Genomic DNA, 22,688 nt, shown 5'->3' with positions numbered 1-22,688 from the left:
CCGCCCATCGAGGGAAACCCGGTACCCGGGAAAACAGAGCTCTCGCGTTCGTTCCCTCTCTCTTCCTGGATTTTCCCGCCTCTCTCTTAAGCGCGCCTCTCATTCTCGTTTTCTCTCTGTCTGTCTAGCCTGCCCGCCGCCGCGACGCCTCCACCTCGCCCGTGTCTTCTTCTCCTTCTTCGTCCTCCTCGCGCGCGTCCTCGACTCCACCTAGCAGAATCGCTCTCTTCTTATCTCGCTCTACCTTGCCTTCCCTTCTACGACGACGACGACGTCGATGTCGTTGCCGCCGTCGCGTACGCGCACTCGCTTCTCGTTCTCTTTCTCTACTTTCATCCTGCCCACTCTGCTCTTTTGTTTTCCCCGGTTCGCCTTCCTTCCTCTTCTTCGATGTCGGTTTCGCCGGAACCCTACCCGTTGCACACCCCAACCACCCCCGTGCGCATCATCCGGAGACGTTCTCTTCTTCTCTCTTTGCGCCTCTGTCTTGCCACTTGCTACTCTAACTACTTGCGTTACGAGGCGCGGCATACGGCGACCTGGAAGGAAACATCCGGGGAGAAACTGCGAAGCCGACAAAGAAGAGGTGGAAGAGAGACGCGATGGGTTCGAACTACACGCGGCGGCGCTTCCTCAGATATTAGATTTTACAAGGAGCATGCCGGGATTTTAGAGGGGTCACGGGAAGTGGGGAAGCGAACGGACAACGGCGGAGAAACCTGGCTGCTGGATCCGCACTAAACCCCCCGATGTCGGGGGGTGGGATAAATATTAATTACGTTTCTAAGGGCTGCCTGCGGCTACGTGTACTGGTTATACTTCCTCGCGCTGTATACCGGGTCTTACGTCTCGGGGAATTTGCGGGCGCGTCTTCGCGAGACTTGCTTTCTTATTGATCGTCGGTACGGCTGTTTCCACAGACCATTTCTGCTAGCTCCTTTAGCAAAAATTTTCTGTAAAATTTATTGCGCGTTAATTAATTTCGCATTCTAATTAACACATTAAAGGTAGAAAAGAAAAACCTTACATTTTTTCCACTGACATATTAATAAAAAATTAAATCGCAACTTTGTTATTATTTGTAAATGAGCAGGTGTTTTTAAATTACATGTAGTCGTTATCTCTCTGTTATGACAGTTTTTTTTTTTTACCTTTGCTTAGTTAATAGGCATATGCTATTTGCTGAGCAATTGTGCGCCGTTGAATCAACGCGGCAAAGTTTTATTAAATACCATAGAAACGCGCGAGATGTCGACGTGAAAAAAACACTACGTCTACACGCGTCCCGACGTGCATTCGCGGCGCTCTACTCCATCTCCCCGCGTTTAAATTGATTCGCATTATTAAAAGCAACCGTGAATTGGCCGTGAAAGTTTTTCAATTTCCCCGGTACTGTCTCCGCCGGTAAATTACACTGATAAATTGCACAATACGACGCGGTTCGGAGAAAATCACGCATTCGAAACTATGTGCGTCCCACGATGTCTAGACGCGACTGTTGCGTCGCGGATTAGTTGCGTATTTCATTTAGAAGAACAATGAAAAGTTTTTAGATGGTGTTAAAGTACGATGTAATAAGGTTTTTTCTTACTTTTGTCACAACAAAACTTAATTGAGACGAGTCAAAAATAATCACATAAGCGCTTTTTGTTTACGTTTAAAATAAAATTAGTTCTTTTAGATCCTTGAAGAAAGAGTACTTTTTATAGTAAATTTTACATTTTTTAAATATAATATAGTATGTTAGTATAATTATAGTATAACTACATGCACATCTAAATTTAACATTCAAGATTTCAATTACTTTGCGATAGTCTTTAATAAGCGCAATATTATGGAGAATTTAACAATGTCAAAAATGTGCGCGAATTTTTGTGTGAGTTTTTTTTCACACGTGATGTCTGATCGAGTCTATCAAAGTCGTTAAACTGACCACAACTTGCCGGCGGCATTTGAAGAAGGGTCTATTTATCGAATTTGCGGGATAATTATGTGGGGTTGCAAACTGCATGATGTGCCGATCGCATGATCTCGTGGGTACGCGTGGTCGGCGACCATGGTCGATTATCCACGGAGTCGTTTACCGCTCTTCGGGTAACGAAGCAGATCACCCCCGACTCGGTAGAAACAGCCTTCGGGGACAGAAAGATCAGGGGTGGCTGGTTCGAAACCTGGCTGAAATAGGTGGTGCTGCCACGTAGTAGCGGTTTCAATAACTGAGCCAAACCATCCCCTTTTCACCCCCTCGCAATTTAATACTTTATTTATACAAATTGCCTCATACTTTGTTATTGTATCCTTGAATAATATCAATTTACTATAAATGTGTTACCAGTTACACTTGATGTGCATATTGTTTAAGACTAACTTATATTAATTGCGAGAAACATACTTTAATTAAAAAATTTTATTGTAGAAATAGAAATTAGCTCTGCGCTTAATTTGTCTCACAATTTTAAATACTTTATTATTGAAATATTATTGATAGGAAGTATCACAAAATACAACTCTTTCAACGTCAAATATACATATATATATACATATATATTTCAGAGGAAAAATGGACAAAAAGAACATTAATATAAATATGCACATATATGCAAATTCATTAAGAAATTATAAAGAATATACCTGTGTGCTTAACAATACTTTTTTTTATAAAAAAATTCCAAGTTATGTTTAAGAAGATACGACAAAGTACATTTTCGCTTTCTGCAAAATTCCGCTTGTACTGCGCTACCATCTTGCGGCGGCGACGAGTCTGGCACTTGTCACCTCGTGGGACAAGATCGATCGACTTGTCGGTTGATCGCGGCATCGATGCATCCCGTGATGGGGCGTTAGATCGCCAGCCGAGGTCGGCCATTAGCCGCAAATGATGTACTTAGGTGGCGGCGAATCTCTCCTAGTGATTTGATCGGATGCGGGATTCCTTCGGACAATGATTCCGGCTGCGAGAGTCGCGAACCCTACGCAAGAGTGAGCGAGCGAGACCGGTAAGGGGGATTCATGGTCCCTTCTTCGTATGTCCTATTGATTTTCCATTCGGAACAGCTTCGACACCCTCGAGGCGCCAAACGTCGGCGAAAGCCGTCCGACCGATTGACCGACATTCGATTACTAATCGACGCGGCACCGTTCGATCCACTTGGTGACAATGATTGAGACATCTGCGAGTTGTTTGTAGACAAGTTCAATGAATCCGCTGCGAAAGTTGCTGCTGACGAATAAGTGTATTCCCTGTTAAAAATTCATTTATTAAAAAATGTCACAGGTTTTCAAAACTCGCGAAAAAGAGATAACACGCAGATTAAAGTCTGTACATAAATACACCTGTTTTTTAGATACTACTAGAAAATATCACTTCTTTTTTGTAATATATTTTAAAGTTCAGTTTTAAAGTTTTTCTTTTTTTTTTTATAAAGTATCTCATAAAATTTCTTCTACTTTTTAAAATGTGCTGAAATGAATAGCCGATGTTATACTTAGCGGAGTAATTCACGATCGAGAGATAGTTTGCAGCCGAATTCCGGTGGTAATTAGTCGTACTGTTTGATTTGGACGACGGGTGGAAGAGGCTCGCCCGGCTCTGATTGGATGAAGCGGGCGTATGTTCGTCTTCACTTTCCGAAAGGAAAGAACAGCCCGGGGCCTCTGGCTCCGGGAAATGACGAGAAGACGAGATGAGACAAGACGGGACCCGCGAGTTAGGAACGACGAAGTCGTTGAGTTCGGATGAGATGAGACGGGGACGAGGGAGAAGAGACGACGAGATGAGATGAGAAACAGCAATGTCGCAATGAGATATTGCTAGTATGCGAAGGTGCACAAAGCTACTCTAAGATCTGTCTCCGCACCTTGTAATAACACCGCGCACAAAGTTATCACAGGTCGACTCGCAGTACGATAATTAGCTTCCGAAAAAATATTTTGTTGCGCGGTGTTTCTCATTGCGACAATGTTTATTAAAAACAGTGCGCATCTTGTGTCTTATTGAAGAGATGTTTGTAATTTACATCTCTGTGTTTTTGCATATTTCCGACACATCGAAATACTATTGTATATTTTGGGAGATTTAAGATCATGATGATTAGCATATTAATGAAAGGAGATTGTGCGATTGTGTAAAACAAAGTAAGATATTTTTACGTAAGAATTAGTCCGATATGTTATCGTATTTATTTATTAAACGTGTAAAATTTTATTTTTTTGTTTTGGAGCAAATAACATATTTATAGCATGGATATAATTATATTAAGCTCTCCTGACTGTTAACCTATTGATACGTGTGTTATCGTGTAATTTTTAATCCCGCAATATATCAGGACGGGGACGCTCGGGGCGGATTTTCCGCGGAGTATGAAGATAGGGAAGAGGGTGGAAAAGCAAAAGGAAAGGAAGGTGCCCACGGTGTTCGGGGAGGGTGGCACGGGGTGCAAGATGTAAGACGAAGGAGGCGTGGCCTCGGCATTGATCCAGAACCCCCACTCTCTGCTTAAAAGTACAACCCTGGCTGCTCTGCTCTGTGCTCACCCCCGTCGACCTGTAAGAAACCGGCAAGAAATGAATATTCATAAGCTATCAGCTTCATCGCTTCTATCTTCTTGATTCGGTCACCAGCGAAAAAAGACTTATATAACTTGAATACTACAGTAAATAGTATAATAGTATAAATGTTTTATAAACAATTTCAAGAGAATATCTTGCAAGTAAATAAAAAAGTAAAAAAAAAACAGATTTTTTAAATATTGTACTTACGTACATTTTATTAAGAAAAATATTTAGAATTACATAGAAATCAGTTTTTTTTTCTATACTTTGGAAGAAATTAATGAAAAATAACAGAAGTTTGTTTTTGTCAAATAAATATAATTTAGAACATATGGTGACTAATGATCGAGTTCTTGCGCAAATTTATCAGATTATTATAAGCTTGTGATAAAATTTCCTCACACGTTGATCAAAATAAATATTCACCTTGAATTAATAATTTTAATCATTTTTCACACACATATACATACGCAGAGTTAGAAATAGCCAAATGAATGTTCTAACTGGTGCGCTTGAATTAATTGTGGTAACTCTATTTCTATTTACTGTCGCAGGATATTGCTTTATCTAATTGCTAGCGATACGCAAGCGAGGGGAAAGTGCTATAGTCGTAATGTTGGATTGATCACTGATCTCTCGGCCAAACTCGCTACGTGTGATACGGTAAAGCTGGGATAACAATGCGGTTTACTCTCAAAGAAGGACATTACAATTACAAAAATATATTTGTTTTAATTATCAATACTACATATTGAACTAAGTACAAAATATTTTATATGCATATCAATCTTTTTTTCTCTTGTGTACGTGATTAAAAAATATTTTAGCATGTATACGAAGATACAAATCTATAACGGAATATTTTATGATCTGTACAAACTTCCGCTCAAATCGCACTGAGAGAATAAGAAATAAGATTGTCGCGTGAATATTTTATCGTTAGCCCGTGATCCTATATAAATAATCCAGAGATTACCGAGCTCGTTTCACGTTCAAGTCGAATATATAAAATCAAAGACCGACTGCCTGCGAATGCGCAATTATTATCGTCATACGTGGCTACTTGCGTGACACATCGCTTATCGCGAACAATATTATTTTATCTAATTGCACCGCGGCGATCACAGATATGTCTGAGAAGGGACTGTAAAAGAGATGGGTGAGAGAGGGAGGAATGGGCACGATGTTGGCGGATTGGTTGTCGGCTACGACGTTTCCAGAGTATACCGTGAGTTTGTTCCAACTTGCAGTCGGTGGCAGTTCTCTTCAAACAGGCTAGATTATGCTCCACATCACTCTGTTTTCATTCTCAAGCTCTCACATGCGAATCGCGACTCGCGCAGCGCGCGACTGAATCCGCGTTTGTTTGATCTAACTTCGCCTCAATCTCGCTGATTGTGAAAGAAGCGCGCGGTCGAGGAGTGTCTCTACCGGCGAGATACGACGATCATAACGGAGTTTCTAGTCTTCCTGAGATAAGGCGCAACGGAGCTCTGTCTTCATCAACGACAAAAGCGTTGAATACTCTGGAGATTACGTTGATGACCGCCACGAATCGATCGATTCTTGCTACAGTTAATAATGCTATCTACGCTTGGCGCTCTCTTGCTGCAATTCGTTCGTAGTTGATGTAAACAGAAAAGTTAAATATACAAGTTCACAAATGTAGTATGCATATAAATATTTATCGAGAAAATGAATGAAATAATAATTAGAAAAAATTATAGATAAAAATAACAGAATGTAATAAATAGTATTCATAAACGTACGAAGAATGTAACGTTGCTGACAATAAATTGATAAAAAGATCAACGAGAGTGTTTTCTTTGATAAATATTTTTCCATATCTTCGTTCTCGAGACCAAGGCGCACTCAGCGAATCTTTGTCTTAAATTGTCGGACGACACGCGCGCCACATTACATCCGAAATGGCCCGAGCTCTGATTTACGAAGCTGTTAACGTATCCGATAAAATACAGCCTTCGCTTTTATTGCGCCCATTCGGCGCCATTTTGGTGCGAGGATTTCTCGCCGCGAAATACACTTCTCCCGTTACTCTTACTTACCTACCTACCCCATGCACTACGTCTTTCCGGCGTTTTCCGCAGTAATTTCAACTGACTCCGCGCAATTTATTTCGCTTAAGCCGGAGTTTTTGACCGACAGTGATTCTGAACGGAATAACGAATTAAATCTCTCACCCTCTACAATTTAATTTACTTTGATCGCACCGCCGAGCGGTGTTGACTCCAGAAATGAGATTAATCCGTTTCATAATACATAATATATGATGGTTTTAACATGTGGGAATTCTTTTGCATCTGCCAGAAACAACAAGCAAAAATAAAATTATTTCTGCTGTTGGCGTCTGTGGAGAAATTCTGTGCGACTTGAAAATTTTCACAAAGGAAACTTTCAACACAATCCTGCGAATTATACAGTTTTGTTTTCCGCGTTTGACAGCTTTTTGTTTCACGCATCCTTCCCCGTGGACGGCAACTCATAGACCGGAGTGTTACGATCCTTTAAAATATTTAGAGGAGGTAGTCCGGAGAAGGAGAGAAGTAGCGGGTAGAGAGGGAGAGACGAAGGAGAGACTCATCCAAGTTGGCAACTTTCGGTCGTATTAGCTTTTGTATATATATTACCTCATTTGCGAGAGGAAAGCTTATACTTCTACCCCCTGTAGACACTGTATAGGTATACCATGCACTCACCTATATCTACCACCTCCCTCCATAATATACTCGTACACGTGCTTTGGCTATATTCCGCCGTCAGAGTGTGACACGTCAGTTGTCGTACTTCGCGCGAATCGTCTATCCAAAAAGTTTGCGCAACCTCAGCGGGTTATAAGTTATAACATTATTGCGACCCAGAAGATGCAAAGTATCACGAATGTTGCGCAATTACTCGCAACTTTTATCTATTCGGAACATCACAGCTAGGAACAGCTGTTATCCCGAGCAGAGAAAAGTTTTGAGAGAAAGAAAGAATGTCAGATCCAAAGAGAAAATGCATTTTTTCGGTCGTTTCTCGATCTGTACAAAAATGGATTATTCTCAAGACAAGACACACGTGTATCTTAGAGTAAAGGAACAGAGGTTCATGAAGGAATACAGCGTGAGGTAACGATGCAGGTACACTCTTGACGCGAGAAAACAGACATTTAACCTAAAATAACACAGGGACAATGAATGCAAAACATACGTCAACACGAGTCGTAACCTTCCTACTTGCGTTGCGTTCTATCATCTCGGCGCTGCTCCGATTTCAATGAGCTCGCGCTCGCGCATCATGACGTCTGGATGAGTCGGGCGTAAAAATGGGGGATAGGAAAGCGGAAAGCGCGATGAAAAGAGAACGAAGGAGGAGGCGGAGGAGAACGACAAGAGTGCGAGGAACATCGGCGGCGCATCGCCTTCGAGCAAGTATCGCCCGACTGTCAGATGGTAGAGGCGGGGGGAAAAGAGGGTTGGCGGAGAAGGAAGGTACCTACGCGGCGGAGGTTAGGTCGGAATATAGTTTAAGCTAGACGAATGGGCTGGTGGGTGGTTCTGGAGGCAGAAGAGTGAGCCGAGGCGGGTAGTTTTGCCTGGGTACCGCCGCACACCACACCGTCACCCCTTCGCCGAGTCTCCCGCCGTCCTCCCGACCCCCGCCAGCCCTCTGGAGGCACCCCCGGTTACTACTCCACCACCTTCTCCACCTCCTCGACGACGCCATACCCTCGTTCATAATATCCTGCACGTCAGACTTTGAAAACTCCAACAATTTCCTCCTGCCGCCTGGTTGGAGAGCGAAGAGGGTAGGGGAACGGGGAGAAAGGGGATGGCCGGGGCTCAGGGGGTTGGTTTCTACCCACCGTGTGGAGATGGTTCCAGGTTGCTGATGCTGGTGCCGCTCTCTTCGTGCGTTGTAGTAATAGCAGTAGTAGTAGTACCAGTAGTAGTAGTAATAGTAGTAGTAGTAGTACTAGTAGTTGCAGTACTAGTAGTAGTAGTAGTAGTAGCAGTGGTAGTGAAGGTGGCGGTGGTGGTGGCGAACCGACGGTGCGAGGGAGACGAGTTTCGAGTTTATATAAAGTTCGGGCCACATCAATAATTATAAGTAGAGAGCTGAGGCAAGATGGCGCACCCGACTGGCAAACCCCATCCCCTCGCATGCCAACCGAGTCATTATTCAAAGCATCCTTACTTCCACCTGCCTGCCCGTCCGATTGATCCTTGGTGTCGTCTTGAGGAATGATCGACGCTTTTCCAAAGAAGAGTAGAAGATCGTCCTGTTGATCCTTAATATTCCTCGTGCGCACATCGCACTTTCTGACATTTGTAAATATATTTTATATCGTTGAACTTTGTCCTCTTTTCTACGTTAATTCCTTTATGAGAAATAAAGAAATAATAATGATTGCATATAAAAAGTTTTAAAAAATATTATTTTTGTTTGTAAAGTTTTTAATTCATAAATTTTTATTTGTTTTATTTTTATTTTTATTTGTTTTATTTATACATTTCTTTTTTTTACATAAACTTTACTCATTTTTTATATAAATAATAATTTTTTATATATATATAAATTTTTTATTCTATATTTTGTAATTAATTTGCTTTGATAGAAAAATTGAAATTTTATAATTGTTTGAAAAAAGTAGTACAAATATATTCTGTAAAAAATACAAATAAAAAATTAATAATCTTTGATAGAAATTATGCAACAATAATACGTTAAAATTCTGCGTTATTCCTAAGAAATATAATGAAGAGAGGATTATTAAGAGAAACGCGAGACTGGCAAGGAGGAAAAACGTCGAGAACGATAGAGAAGGGTTGGTTGGTTTCCGGCAAAGATGACGGTTGATTAATGTTGAGGGTAGTTTCTTACTCACACCTAGAGTTTGGTGAGATAGTCGGTTACAATGGAGAGTAGCGCCTTAGATAAAGCATCGAAATATAATATCTTGCGCAAAGCAAGATAGATGCGTTTATCAATTTTAATTTTCCTTGCACAAAATATTCATTTAAAATAATATTCTCTTTGTCTCAAATTTTCCAACACGTATATAAATCTCAATTGTAATAAGTTTTAGAAAGCATTCAGTTTTGTTTTAAAAAAAGTTAAATTAAAATAATAATCTTAATCCAAAATTGTTTGATTTTTGAATTGTCTGTTGCATCTATTCTAATTTTAAAAAATCGATAGAAACGATGTCCGTGTACCACGTGTTTGCATGTGTCCGCACAAATATCGGGATCATCCCGGCAAATATTTTACTTTCGCGAACTCGGCTGGTGAGAGTCGAATGGTAGTTTTGTTTGAGTGCGAGAAACGATATTTTTAAGGCACAGGATCGGTTTCCTCGAGCGCGGACCAGCCAACGAAATGCGCACATATATAAACATTCGCACGTGCATACACGTCCGGCTGTTGCACATGCAGGCCGGTGACCGCGCGCGCACGCTCGCTCGTTCGCTTGCTCATACTTGGTATGAGATCGGTTCGAATCTGTCCCTAACGTAGTTTCCAGTTGAAACGCAGATCTGGTGTTGCCCTAACTCGGCCGGGGAAACTCAGAAATCTAATGCCAGGAGGACACACGGGCTGTACCAGCCCGACGTTAACTTTTAATGCACGGGATTAGTGCCGCGGGTGCACGCGGGGACCCTGGCCAAACTTTACGCTAATTTGTTCCTCTATTAATCTCGCACTTCCTATCTGCTGACCAAAAGAAGCCGCGTGTGTTACAAAGAAAATCTAATCCTTATGATAAGCTTCTGTGTGTGCATACACACGTACAAACACAATAAATCCTTTACCGATAAAAGAATTGACTTGAAGTATTTACTAACGAGATCGTAAAACTTTGGTTTCTTAAAGATGCAGTAATATAAGTTATTATTACGTATTATACTGCTGTTTTAGAAATTATTTCTTACGTTTATAAATACTTAATTAAATATTATATACATTGATTAAAAGAAATGCTTTCTTCTCACGAAATTAAAAGAAGACCAGTTACGAGAATGTAAAACGTTCAAATGCGGAATCTGGGTCGCAGCAGCCGTTCAGCGAGATTTCTCATACCAGAGCTGGAGGCTAAGGGGTAAACGAGGAGTGTAAAAAGCGAGAAAAAAGTCGAGAGTAACGCGCCGCAGAAGAGAAGCGAAAAGAGGAGGAAGAGGCCGCGCGCTCAATTTACCGGTCGTGGAAAAAAGGAACGCGGGAAAAGACGGGAAACAGCTTAACGGGGTTAAAACCACCCCTTCGGGGGCACGGCGGTAGGAGGTAAAAAAGCTAAGCGGCGTTTTATAGACCCAACAAGCGGCCCGCGTATACCTACACGGGTGCCAACCCCGTTTTTACACCCTCGTTGGAAATTAGAGGCTTTTTGTGCTAAATATACCCCCGTCCCTCACCCTCTCCCTCACTCTCTTCCTCACTTACTTCCTCGCATACTGCACGCCGCGCCAGTGAATCTCATATTAATTTTAACTCTACACGAACCTGACCGCGCTTGAATTACTCCCTTACAATCTTTTTAATCTTTCTATTACGCAAAAGGTATGCAAAAGGGAGATTTGCAATGCAGTTTTTGCAGTGAAATTATTTCATTTGTTAATGTGAGCATTAACTGCAGTTTTCTCTCGGGGTATTGAAATTCAATATTTATACCTGCCGTATGTATTATGCGAGGATTATCCAATAAACCGCACATTAATTTTTAATGAGTTTTTACATAAAGCAGTCCTTTGAAGTATAATTTACTTTTACCGAAGTCAGTAAAATGCATAATTGCAAATTAATTTTTAAAATTGACATTTCTGTTTCAATATATCTAAGTTTTTTTTATATGTTTCTAAATAATTCAAAAAATTACATCTTTTTCATGAAATTTTTTCTAAAATGTTTTTTTTTTTTATATAAAATCCAAAACCGTGATAAATTTTACGCGATTTTCTAAATTGTACGACGGAATTGGCAATTAAAAGGAAGATCGTAAAACCTGCGCAAACAAGTAGCAACAGCATTTGAGAGTCTTTTCTGTGATCTAAGTGAAAATAAAACGCTCCACCAACCGGCCAAGAGGGTGTGAAACGAGGGTGGCATTTCTCTCACATAAATTAGCCGTCGGGGCCAAAATGCAAAACATCCGTTCAGGCCACAATTCAACACAGGCGAAATTGGTCACGTTGCGGTTTTGTTTCTCCTGATTTACCCGCAGGTGGGATTCTATTCTATCCACCCACTCTTGATCTTTAGACTGATATAATTGTATATAATTCAAGAAAATAAGTATTGTTTCGATGAGAATATTTCTCGATGTGCAATGTATCTCGTTGAGAATTAAGTTTGTCTCAAAAACACTTAATAAACTTATACCATTTTAACAATTTTACTTCGCAAAAAATAAAAAAAAAAAGTTATTTAACGTAAGTTATATTACGCTTGTAAAATCGCAATTTACCGATTGCATACATATGACTTGTGTTTTTCGAACGGTGTCGGGGAAAACCACGAGGCGCTTTTGAATAAATTATCGCTTCGCCGGCGAACCGCATTCCGATATAACTTCGATCGACGAGCGGGTTCGGAACGAGGTGGAATTCGCGCTCTGAAAAAGCGGCGTGACAAATCACGCGCCATTATCGAAGCGCGGCGTCGCTCCGGCAATACTCGGGGGCAACATCGAAGATGCAACTAGCTGAAAATTCATGGCTGGCACGAAGGAATCGAATATCGCTGTCGCATCGGAACCGATGTGTCTCTTTCGCCCCCCTCACCCTCCTCTAGGTTATTCCCACGGGGCAAATCGAAACGGCGAAGGTCGCACCGGTGTACTCGAGAAGGCGAAACGTTTCTCTAGGCATTCGAAACGAGCGTTGCGCGCGTATATCTGGCGAGTAGGTGGGCTGCAGATAGCGCCCGCGATTTCCAGCAACGACTAACGTCGGTGGATATAGGTGTACAACCGAGAAAGGTGGTGGCGAGAAGCGCGAGAGGTGCGGCACGGTCGTAGGTTGTGTGTTAGCCTGGATATCTGAGGCAGTTCACCCTCTCCCATCTTCCCTTTTCACCCCCTCGCCACCTCTTCCTTTCCTCCCTGCCGCTTTTCCCCCCGTCCCTCTCGTCCCATCCACGGCTTTTGGCTTTCGAGGCAATATAACTCGAAAATGGTGGCTGGCTTGCGAGTGCCGTTATCATTTCTTAGCCCGGTATCAGCCCGCCCTCCCGGTTATTACTGCACCCCCGGGGCTACGCCATGGACTCTTAGATAAGCCACCCACCGCGAAGGTGTATTGTCTGTTTCACCTACCGTTGCCTTCTATGCGCCGCTCCTTCTCCCGCGCCGCGCGTGTCTCTTATCCCGTCTTGTTCTATCGGGCTCTCTTACGGCGTTTCTCTATTCCCGAAACTGTCTCGCTCGCGCTATCTTTCCGTTCGTCTTCGCGTCTCTCTCTTTCTCGTTCTCCATCGCCGCGCTACATCGTCCTCTTGCGGAAAGTGCGCCCCTCGTATCCCCATACCCGGTTTCAGCTACTTCCGACACTCCGAGATGTATAGAATTGTTTGAGAATCGCCCGAAGCGCCGCGAGATTACTTGGGAAAACGGATATGTCGTTCGCCGCCCAGGACCGATAAGTCCGCTACACGCGCCGTCGAAAAGGACCTCATCCACCGGCTATGGTCCGGGAAGGTCCGATCGATCCCCCGTCCGCGCGGGCAGGTGCACTTCTCCTCTCGATCACCTTATCCGTGTGCATCCGTGTCCGGCGAGGGTCCCTGCCGTCTATGTTTTCTTAGGATTATAGCGGCAATCGCGCCGCGCCGCATACCCGACCGGGTTATCGAAATCGCCGCTGCCTAATCTGGCCGCGCGATCCGGAGATGTGCAGCGGGGAGAACCCTTCCTTCCTCTTTACGGTTGATCAAACTGCGAGAACCGTGTTTACGATCTCTTATTGTCCTTTAACATGAATACGATCTGTGTGATTTTTGTATTATAAAGTTTAAGATATTTTATAAAATATTATATTACATAAAACAATTGTGTGATAACTAACAAGCTTAGACGTTCTCGCGCGCGGGAGAAAAGTTCAGCAAAGATGATCGTTCGATTTACGACAGACGCGCGCATTCGAGCGTGGGCAGCTACAGTGTTGCGAGCGATTAGCGGACGTCGTCGAGCTCAAAGTCGAAAGCTAGCTTCGAATGCGAACGATTCCAAATGAGGTCGCCCCCGACTGACTGATGACGTCATTACTGTCAGGCTTAATGAAAATTTCCGGAAAGTTACCGCTCGCCTCGACTGCCGACACCGTGTTACCTTCAGCTACAGCGAGTCGTGGGCGTTTCGTTGAGAGGAGCAAGGGGGTGGTGGGTGCATGGAGGTGTAGCGGGATGTTAGAAGGGGGAGAGGAGAGAACGAGCGCGGGGACTGCCGGCACCCGCGAGCGAGCGAGAAATTTTACGAGAATTTCCGAGACTAATTTCTCCGGCGCTTTGCGCTCGAGGCAGGCGGGCGTCGTTAATTTCTGACGTTAATTGCTAAACCTGAAGTTTCTAGAAATTTCCTGGGCGCCCCTAACCTCACTTCTACGCGCACCAGTCTATCCTCTTCCTCCTCCTCCCCTCGTCCGTTTACGTATGTGTACGGGACCCAACATCGTTGCCCTCCTCCCCTCGTCCGCATTTCCTTGCCGTCTCACGAGCGCGGCTGCTTCACCCGGTTTTCTGATATGAAGATTAAGCATCATTTATTCAGGACTACCGAGGGCAAACCCTTCTTGACGAGACCGTTGAGGTTTCGCCACAGGCCGGACCGGCTGGACTTGCGATTGAATCACTTTTGTGAGATAGAGACCGCGGCCGCTTATGAATATAAGAAACATTGCTCAAGTTCGGTCTTGTGCCTCATTTCAATGTTGCATGGAATATAGATACAGGTTTCATTAAATTTTTAACAAGTAACCCTTGTCTCTTTTTTCTCTTTCTCTCTCTTTCTCCCGGTTGTCCATTACAAGCGTTTACGATCGTAAAACTCCGAAAGTCCCCAATGCCGCAAGAAGTAATCCGGTGATAAAAAAAGAATACGTATCCATTCGTGGCCGCGTACCGCAGAAACCGCAACTACCGCCTGCCATCCCTCGTTCCCGGCTCTCTCGCCCACCCTCTCGAAGAATACCGGTGTGTAGGAAGCCGGTAGAAAGGGTTGCGCACCCCTCTTCGACGTATACGGGGGTCAATTTCGTCGCGATAAAAGGCCGAGCGAGAGTTCCTTGCGCCCTCGCCTAGTTGTTTAGTTTTCCGCCATCTTTGTTCGCGCTTAGGTGCTGCGGGGGAGACGAAGGACCATTCTCGGAGCGAGAAGGAAAGACCAAAAGGATGATTGTCGGAGAAAGAGCGACGAGAAGGAGAGGTTGGGTTAATAGCGGGCTCCGGCGGTTCTGCAACCCCGTTGAGGCTTCCCGGGGAGTGAGCGGGGGATCAGTTCGAGATGGAGGGTGTGGGGAGTCACGGGAAGAGCGAGCGTACGAGCGAGCGAGTTCGGCGGAAGGAGAGGAACAAGTCGGAGAGAGAAAGCGGAAGGCTCGCGCAGCTTTACCGGAGATGGAAAGAGAAATAGAGGAGGACCAAGATGGATAGAGAGAGTAGAAATAGACGCAAAAGACGGGGACGAGAGCGAGCGAGCGGCGGTGGCGGTGGCGGCAGCAACGGGCGGCACGAAAGGCGGGAAGGGAGAGATTTTACTTACTTACACTCCCACCAAAACGGAGGTCCGTGCGCGACGAGACGGGCTAATGTGAGACCGAGTGCACGGGAAAAGGAACGACGACGACAGCGGTGGTTAGGTATTTCCCCCGTAGCGCGCGCGCAAAAGGCACCGTAACGATTTTCTGCTCCTTCGAAGGAATATGAAAGGCGATATTTGCGCGAACCCAGCACACTGGGAGAGAACGATGGGTAGAGGAGGATACAGAAGGCAGAGGAGAAGGAGGAAGAGGAACGGCGACGCAAGAGGGTGGCTGAAGGTATAGAGGGTAGCTCGGCATGCTCTCGCTCTCGCGCTCTCCACGTGCCTTTCCCGCACTCGTTTCCTCTAATGATGGAAAGCGAGAGGCAGAGTCGCCCCGGCAAATACCGCTCGGGTGGGATTTAAGGGATGAAAAGGGACAGGAAGCCTTCTTTGCTGCCTCCGGGAGCTCTTTGATGTCACCAGACGTGCCGCCTAATTTTCGGCCCGGATCAACGTCGCGCGTCAAGGTTGTGTCCAGAGACGAAAAATTCTTATCGCGATCTCGCGAGGTCTTTCACATAGATTCTTGAGTAACCAAAGCTAAGATTATCAATTTCCATTGAAATTCTTGAGTCGATGTTTGGAATACCGTAAACATATTGCATGCAATATTGTTAAACTACGGCTTTATTATTATCTATTACGATACGCCTATAGTGATAAAATTGTTATTGTTATGTGGTTACTATCAATTGCAAACGGTAAATAAACACTAAATGACAATTTTCTCTGTACAAATTTCTTTTAATAATCTATACACACACAATAAAAACAATGAATTTCTCTTGTCTCTCTTGATTTCATTACTTCTCGAGACTAAATTGCCATCAAAGTGCAACAAGTTCTTTTATCATTTTGTCTAACAAAAATCTCAATTTTGGTGACAAAATAAAAACATTTCTTAAGAATTAATTTTTTAAGACGTCTAGAAAAAATAAAAATACATCTGTTGGAAAAAACACACTTTTTAGGACTAATATAAATAGTTTCAGTTCTGTGTTACATTATAAATGATTTGAAACCAGAAATTCAAGAACGAGTTGTTATTTTTTATACTTTTGTTATGGAGAACAGCGATGCGCCACAGCCAATGCATTCTCCGCGTCGTTTAAGACAAAAGCGCGCGCGGGTGGCTCGAGGGGGTGGGAGAGGACGGCAAGGGGAGGTCTATGGATGACGAAGAAGAGGTACGCCCGGGTGGGAGCTGCCTCATTCCCGGCTGGAGACTTAGAGTTGGTAATTAAATACAAGGAACCTTGCTTCGCCTCGTCTCACCCCGAGTCAGCTCGTCCTCTTCTTCTCCTCCTCCACCTTCTCTCCATCTCCTCTTCCCTCCGCGTCTATCTCTCTTCTCGTCTTCTTGCGTCCCCTTTCGCCCGTGCCCGGAATACAGAGAGGGCTGTATTTAATTCGAGACTTCATTCGATTTACTTCGAGTCGCGGATTACGCGTCGTCGAACTTCGAGCAAACGACCGGCTGTCTGCGCGATTGCGAAAGTCCCATGAATAGTGACGAAGCGGCGCAAAAATAAGCGCCCGGCGTCGCGACACGCGCATTACAGACTCATCGCGTATTCGAAATAATCAGAATAACTCCTAACATGAAGGCGATACGTCTGACCTACGTATTACTTTAGATAATTGTTGTTATTTTCTCTTATTCGCTTGTACAAATTTCACGTAAATTCAGCGAAGTAGAACGCGAGATAGACGACGCAAAATGTCTTACGTAGTTCAAGCAAGATTCTTTTGGTTGCTCAGCGAAAGATAGTAATTTTTCTAACGTTGCAAATGCTTATTCAATGTCCGGAAAATTATTAATATTTTTTTAAATCATTCCGAGAACATATTTGATATAAATTGGAGAAAATACTTAACAAGCAATATAATTTTCTTATTTTGACGTATTAATCATTCATGTTACGAAGTGATTTCTACGTCTTCGGTATCTGCAGCATATGTATATCGAGTGTATTGAAATTAGATTGGTCTCAATTCACGACCTCTGTAAGCGCAATACCCCAGTGAAATTTCTAAACGTCGCGACGGCGTTAATCGGCCGTCACTAATTGATCGCGCGCGCCCGACGCTCGGCGACAGCCAATGGCCGTCCGATGGCGGGCGTTTCTTTTCATAAATCAATTTCTCGATCAGACCCGCGAGACATGCACGCGTATAGTCGTGCCATTATTGGCAATAACAGTGTTACACCAGCCCATCCAGCCGGCGAAGGTCTCTCCTCTCTCTCTCTCGCTCTCTCCGCTCGCTTTCTCCGGCGCGTCTCGCCAGATCTCCTCTCTCGTCGAGGCTCTCTCGCTCTCTCGTGGCGAAACTCAATTCCCCAGGCCGTGTAGAACGGAGAGGGTGCGCACACTTTGCTTGCTCCTGCTGCACAAGACGAAATTTCATTCCCGCCCGCGCCCATCCTGTGCCCGGTAATTGTGCACGTGAAGCAACCTGAAACCTGCATTTGCCCCGTAGGTTCGCAAAGGAGGTTTCCCTTCGTCCGCCCTCTGTTCTCCTCATCACGGCGCTAACCTTTCCAGCGCTTCGAGATACAATCGCCCGGACAACGAAGGCCATCAACGTCCTTGAGGAAAAACCTTGTCCCATTTGATGAAAATAATCATAAGAGATAGAGAAAAAGAAAAGTACCAATAGTTGGTGACAAAGAGTTTGTATAAATACAAACAATGAATGGAAAATTATTAATTGTTTAGATATACAACGACAAGATAATATTAAGAAAAATATGAAATTAAAAAAAATTATTTTTTAATTATTTAACCATTGCGATGTAAAAAGATACACGTCTAAGAAGAATCTTGAAAAGGTTTCTCGTAACATAACTCGTCTGCAACAGCGCGAGTGTTGATTATGCCGTTCGGAATAAAAAGGGAGACGTTGCTCTCGTAAGGAAAGGAAAATAGCGGGCGTAGCCGGGCAAACAGTCGCGCTAACGTTGTTGGGAAGTTCAGCGCGACCGACACAATAAGACGGCTCAATGAAAAGCGTCCTTTACTGCGGCTGCACCGTGAATGCTTATATGCCGTTCCACGGAGAGCATTCTCTTTTGCTTCTCTCGCCCGAACCTCCCTCTTTCGCCGCGGCTTCTCTCTTTCTCTCTCCGACTCGTCGCGCCCGACGTCGCTATTTGCGCGATATCTCGCTCGTTGGCCGCCGGCTCAGCCAATGAAAGCGCGCGGAGGCGAGCTTTTACGGCGTTCTTACGGCATGGCGGGGGTTGCGGAAGGTTGGGGCTGCTGCCTCCGCAACGTTCTTATTGTTTCAGCCACCCCAACCACCTCCCGCACCCCACCGGCAACCACCCCGAGCGCGCAACCATCTCTCCCGCCGTCGCCTCCACTTCCCCTCGTCCATCGCCCCGTTGGCGGTACCACTCCACCCCGAGTTTACTTCCTCCTCGACACTCGGTCCCCCCCGCCTTGCGCCCCCGAGCACGCGAGAGAACGCCCGACCACCTCCTACGGCACTGTGCTTAGAATTTTAATGGACCGGCTTAGAAATTGTTGGCGGAATTAGATTTTAGGACGAGATTAGGCGGGGCTGCTCGAAATTACTGCAAGGAACGACGGACGAGAGCGGGGTGACGCTCTTCCTCTCGCGCGCGCCCAAGCCAGAGGCCTTCGCGAATTTATGCCGATGCGGAAAGAGCACGCTGTGACTTTCCCTCTCTCTTCTCTCTCTCTCTCTCTCTCTCTCTCTCTCTCTCTCTCTCTCTTTCTCTCGCCGCGTTCCGTGTGCCATTCCGCGCGAATCTCGGACCGCCTCGTTAAATTTCGAAGAGGGTGCGAAATTTTATGATCGCACACGTTCGTATTTGAACTGCGCGAGAGCGCCTTTTGTACGTTCTCCATATCTTCGATCCTTCGAGTGCAGTCTAACTTCGAGATTCCTCGACTTTCTCTCACTTCGACGTTCTCCATCGCTTCCTCTTCACGGCACTCGATTAGTCACATCGGTCGATTTGCAACCCAAATATGCGTAAGAGTGTCAAACTGAGATATGCGCGTATCTCGGGAATTTGCTATCGACAGTCAATGCACATCGCGACCTTTTCTTGAAGAGACGATTATCGTCGCCACTCTCTGTCATCAAGGACAAGGCGTACACGCGCACATATACCACCCACACTTAAGCGCCGAAATCTCAGCCATCCTTCGACACCCCTTTCCCAACCTCCTCCGACGTCCTAACCAGCCGTAACCGGCAAAATACGCGGACGCGAGAGAGACAGCGAAACGCAAATGGGGTGAGTCGACCCCGCTCTGCTGTTTGAGTTTGAAATTACAGAGCGAGAGAATTTATATGCCGGTGCCGCCTGTTCTTGCGCGACGCACTAGAAGTTTCATTTATTTAAGGCATCTTGCGCGCGTCCCCTTCCCCAACAAAGGGCGTCGGCAACAGCTTCAAGAAGCGGGGCCCGAATTCTCTCGTTGTTTCCACGTCGATGTGTAACGACATGTCGCACGACCGTCTTGGAGCACCGGAAGAACATGGTTACTCGCGGGGGCTCGTGTCTTTCGCCAACTCTGGCATTAACAGTCCCGGAGAATTCCGGCGACGGAATTTCTCGTAGCGTATTAGCGAGAGGCGGAAGCGCGATTTTCTGAAAGCACCAAGTCCGACGCGCGTCTTTTTCCAAGTGCTGTCTACGTAAATTACAATTTTGTCGTAATTGTCGTCGGAGAATTGGTCGCTCCGAAGTTACGTAATATTCGTACGTGAGTTTCAGCGTGCCGCAAACTTTGTCGTATCATCGCGCAATCCGTGCGGTAATGGCAACCGTGCGCGGAGAAAAGATTAGAGAAAGAAAAAATGTGATCGAAGTTGTTTCAAGATTTGAGAGAAAAAAGATATTTGCAATTGTGTGTTGACATGCTTATTTAATTGTTCACACATGATTGCTTTTTATGAACGAAGAATATAAAAATTCTAAGTTGCTGTGCTTTTTTATCGATATTAAACTTTACTTCTAATGTTTTTTTTATTTGTAATCTTTTGTTTGTTTAAAATGTCACACAGGATTAAAACAGTCTCGAAGAGATAAAAAAGTTTTCAAATTTTATGTTACAGACTTCTTATTTGTTTGCTTATTGTAATTCGATTCGAGTTTAACACAGAAGAGAGACACGCCGGTGACTTGTCAGCATGACTAGTTAGATGTCTTTTATTGTTTGCAAGGCCGCGTCTTCGGCTTGTATTGTGCATACACAGCTTCAACCGAGACCGACGATGAAAAGGAGCCTGCAGCTACGAGGAGTCACTTTGAGGTCCTTTCGCAGGAATCGACGACGGATCCTAAAGTTGTCGAGGTATCCACCCTCTCCCTATCGAAGCACCTACCTCGTCCTCTCTTCCATTTCCGAGCGGCTTCTCACCCATACTCTCGCTCGCGCGCCCATCCTAACCTGCAGCCCAGGTCCTCGTCCTCAGTAGCTTTGTCTGCAACTTCAGCCGGGTGTTTCGCGATTATAATTTAACGACGCCGGCAACGAAGCGAAGTTGGCCCCAGAAATCAATGCGCGCACCGAGACAAAAGCCAGCGACGACAGAAAGTCAGCGGGGGTAGTAACGAGGAAGCGCGAGACGGAACGGGGGGAATAAAGGGGGTGGTTACGAGCGAGAGCGAGAAGGCAGTGGTTTGAGGAAGGTTGTTTTGAGGGAATATAAGGGGGTCGCATCTAGAAAGGCAAGAGAGAGGATGCCACGAACGTCTATGTACGTGTGAGGGCGTCATAAGTATCCCCCGACGCGCTAGGTGGTGTGAGTTGACGAAATTCAGTCGTACTTTCTTGCCGGCTAACAATTCCGTCTCCCGCGACGTATATCGATGCCTGAAGTTAGACCGCGAAAATTCTATGGACCCTCTCGATGCGCGAATGTAGTCGCGATCGCGTTCTAAGATCTCCATTCATCTTTCCATATTTGTTAGTGGCAATATATATTATCGGGAGAGTAAAATTTTCTTCAATTTCCCGTTTAGCTTGTTTCTCTCTATCTCTTGAGAATTAAATCTAGAGATATAAAAGTTAGATTACTTCAGGACACCAGAAGGACAAGATCATATCGTTTGCATCTTCCATTTTCCCTCTTCCTCTCTCACCGTCCCTCCCTCTAGATTTGTGCATCACCACCAGCGCGAGAGACCACCCTCAACTCCCGTGCGACGAAGGCACAGACGCCAGGCATTTGCGGCGAGTATTAAGAAATCTCTGCGGACGTTTGGCGGTCGGCCAGCATTCCCGGCGAATTAAAATGCCGTGCCGAACGTGCAGGGCATCTCACATTGCCGAGGATTTCGCCGGGCGTTTTCGCAAAAGTGCCGGGCAGTTTGTTCCGCAGTCCGGCCGGAATCTCGGCGAATTTAGAACAAAAAGTTTTATCTCGCCGAGCTCGAAACAAGAAACAAAGAAGAACGATTTCAAAAATTGTAAACTTAACGTGAAAAAACTAATAGAAAGAAAAACATCAAAAAATCTATTATACGCAAAACACACATTGAAATAAAAACTTCATTAAAAGTGTTTGAAAAAAAATGACAGAACAAATAAAATTTGTACATTTGAATTAAACATTTGAAAAAAATGTATGAATAAATTTTTATCAAATGGAGCAACAATTATGAAAAAATATACAAATGTACAGAGATAAAATTTTGCACCCCCGATGTGAGGCGCGACGACGACGTTCCGGTAGCGGCACTCGAATAATTTCAACGAGTGACAAGAGCAGAAGCGCGACGGGCGCGGCGTTTGTCGAGATTCGAAGGCTCGCTGTGCTGAATCGGGTACTAGAAAGCGACATAAGGAAACAGCACAGACGACGGCGCTCGCTTTTCAAGGTGTATCGCGGGGTACCCGTGGCAGTCACGGGACTGGAACGTTTGCAGACGCGTACCCGGTGTACAAAGTCGTAGCTCGCGGCCCTTTCATTTGTAAACGAAATTACAGAATAAGGTTGAGAAGGAGAAGGAGCGGCTGCCTAGAACGAACGGTGGATGGAGAGGAAGAGAGAGAGAGAGGGAGAGATGAGGAAAGAGAAGGCTGGCGTCGGCGTCGAGGTGAGGACGGTTATACGGCGAGGCTGGTAAGGGACCGTCGTGAAACAGCTAGAAAGGTAGGATAGGGAAGAAGAGGGCGGGAGATGGCGGAAAGGGGGGAGGGGATGGATTTTACTCTGAAGCAAACGGCTCAAAGGAAATTAAGGAGCATTCACTCCACGAGAAGCTTCCACGGAGAAATATCGTCTGTGAAGTGAGAGAGGCAGAAACGCGCGCGTAGAACGGTCTAGGAATACGAGAGAACTCCTCCGAAAGCCG

This window comes from Pseudomyrmex gracilis, unplaced genomic scaffold, assembly GCF_002006095.1.
Source record: "Pseudomyrmex gracilis isolate BER0280 unplaced genomic scaffold, ASM200609v1 scaffold_50, whole genome shotgun sequence".
In the NCBI taxonomy this organism is placed as follows: Eukaryota; Metazoa; Arthropoda; class Insecta; order Hymenoptera; family Formicidae; genus Pseudomyrmex; species Pseudomyrmex gracilis.
Note: the sequence above shows the minus strand (reverse complement) of the source record.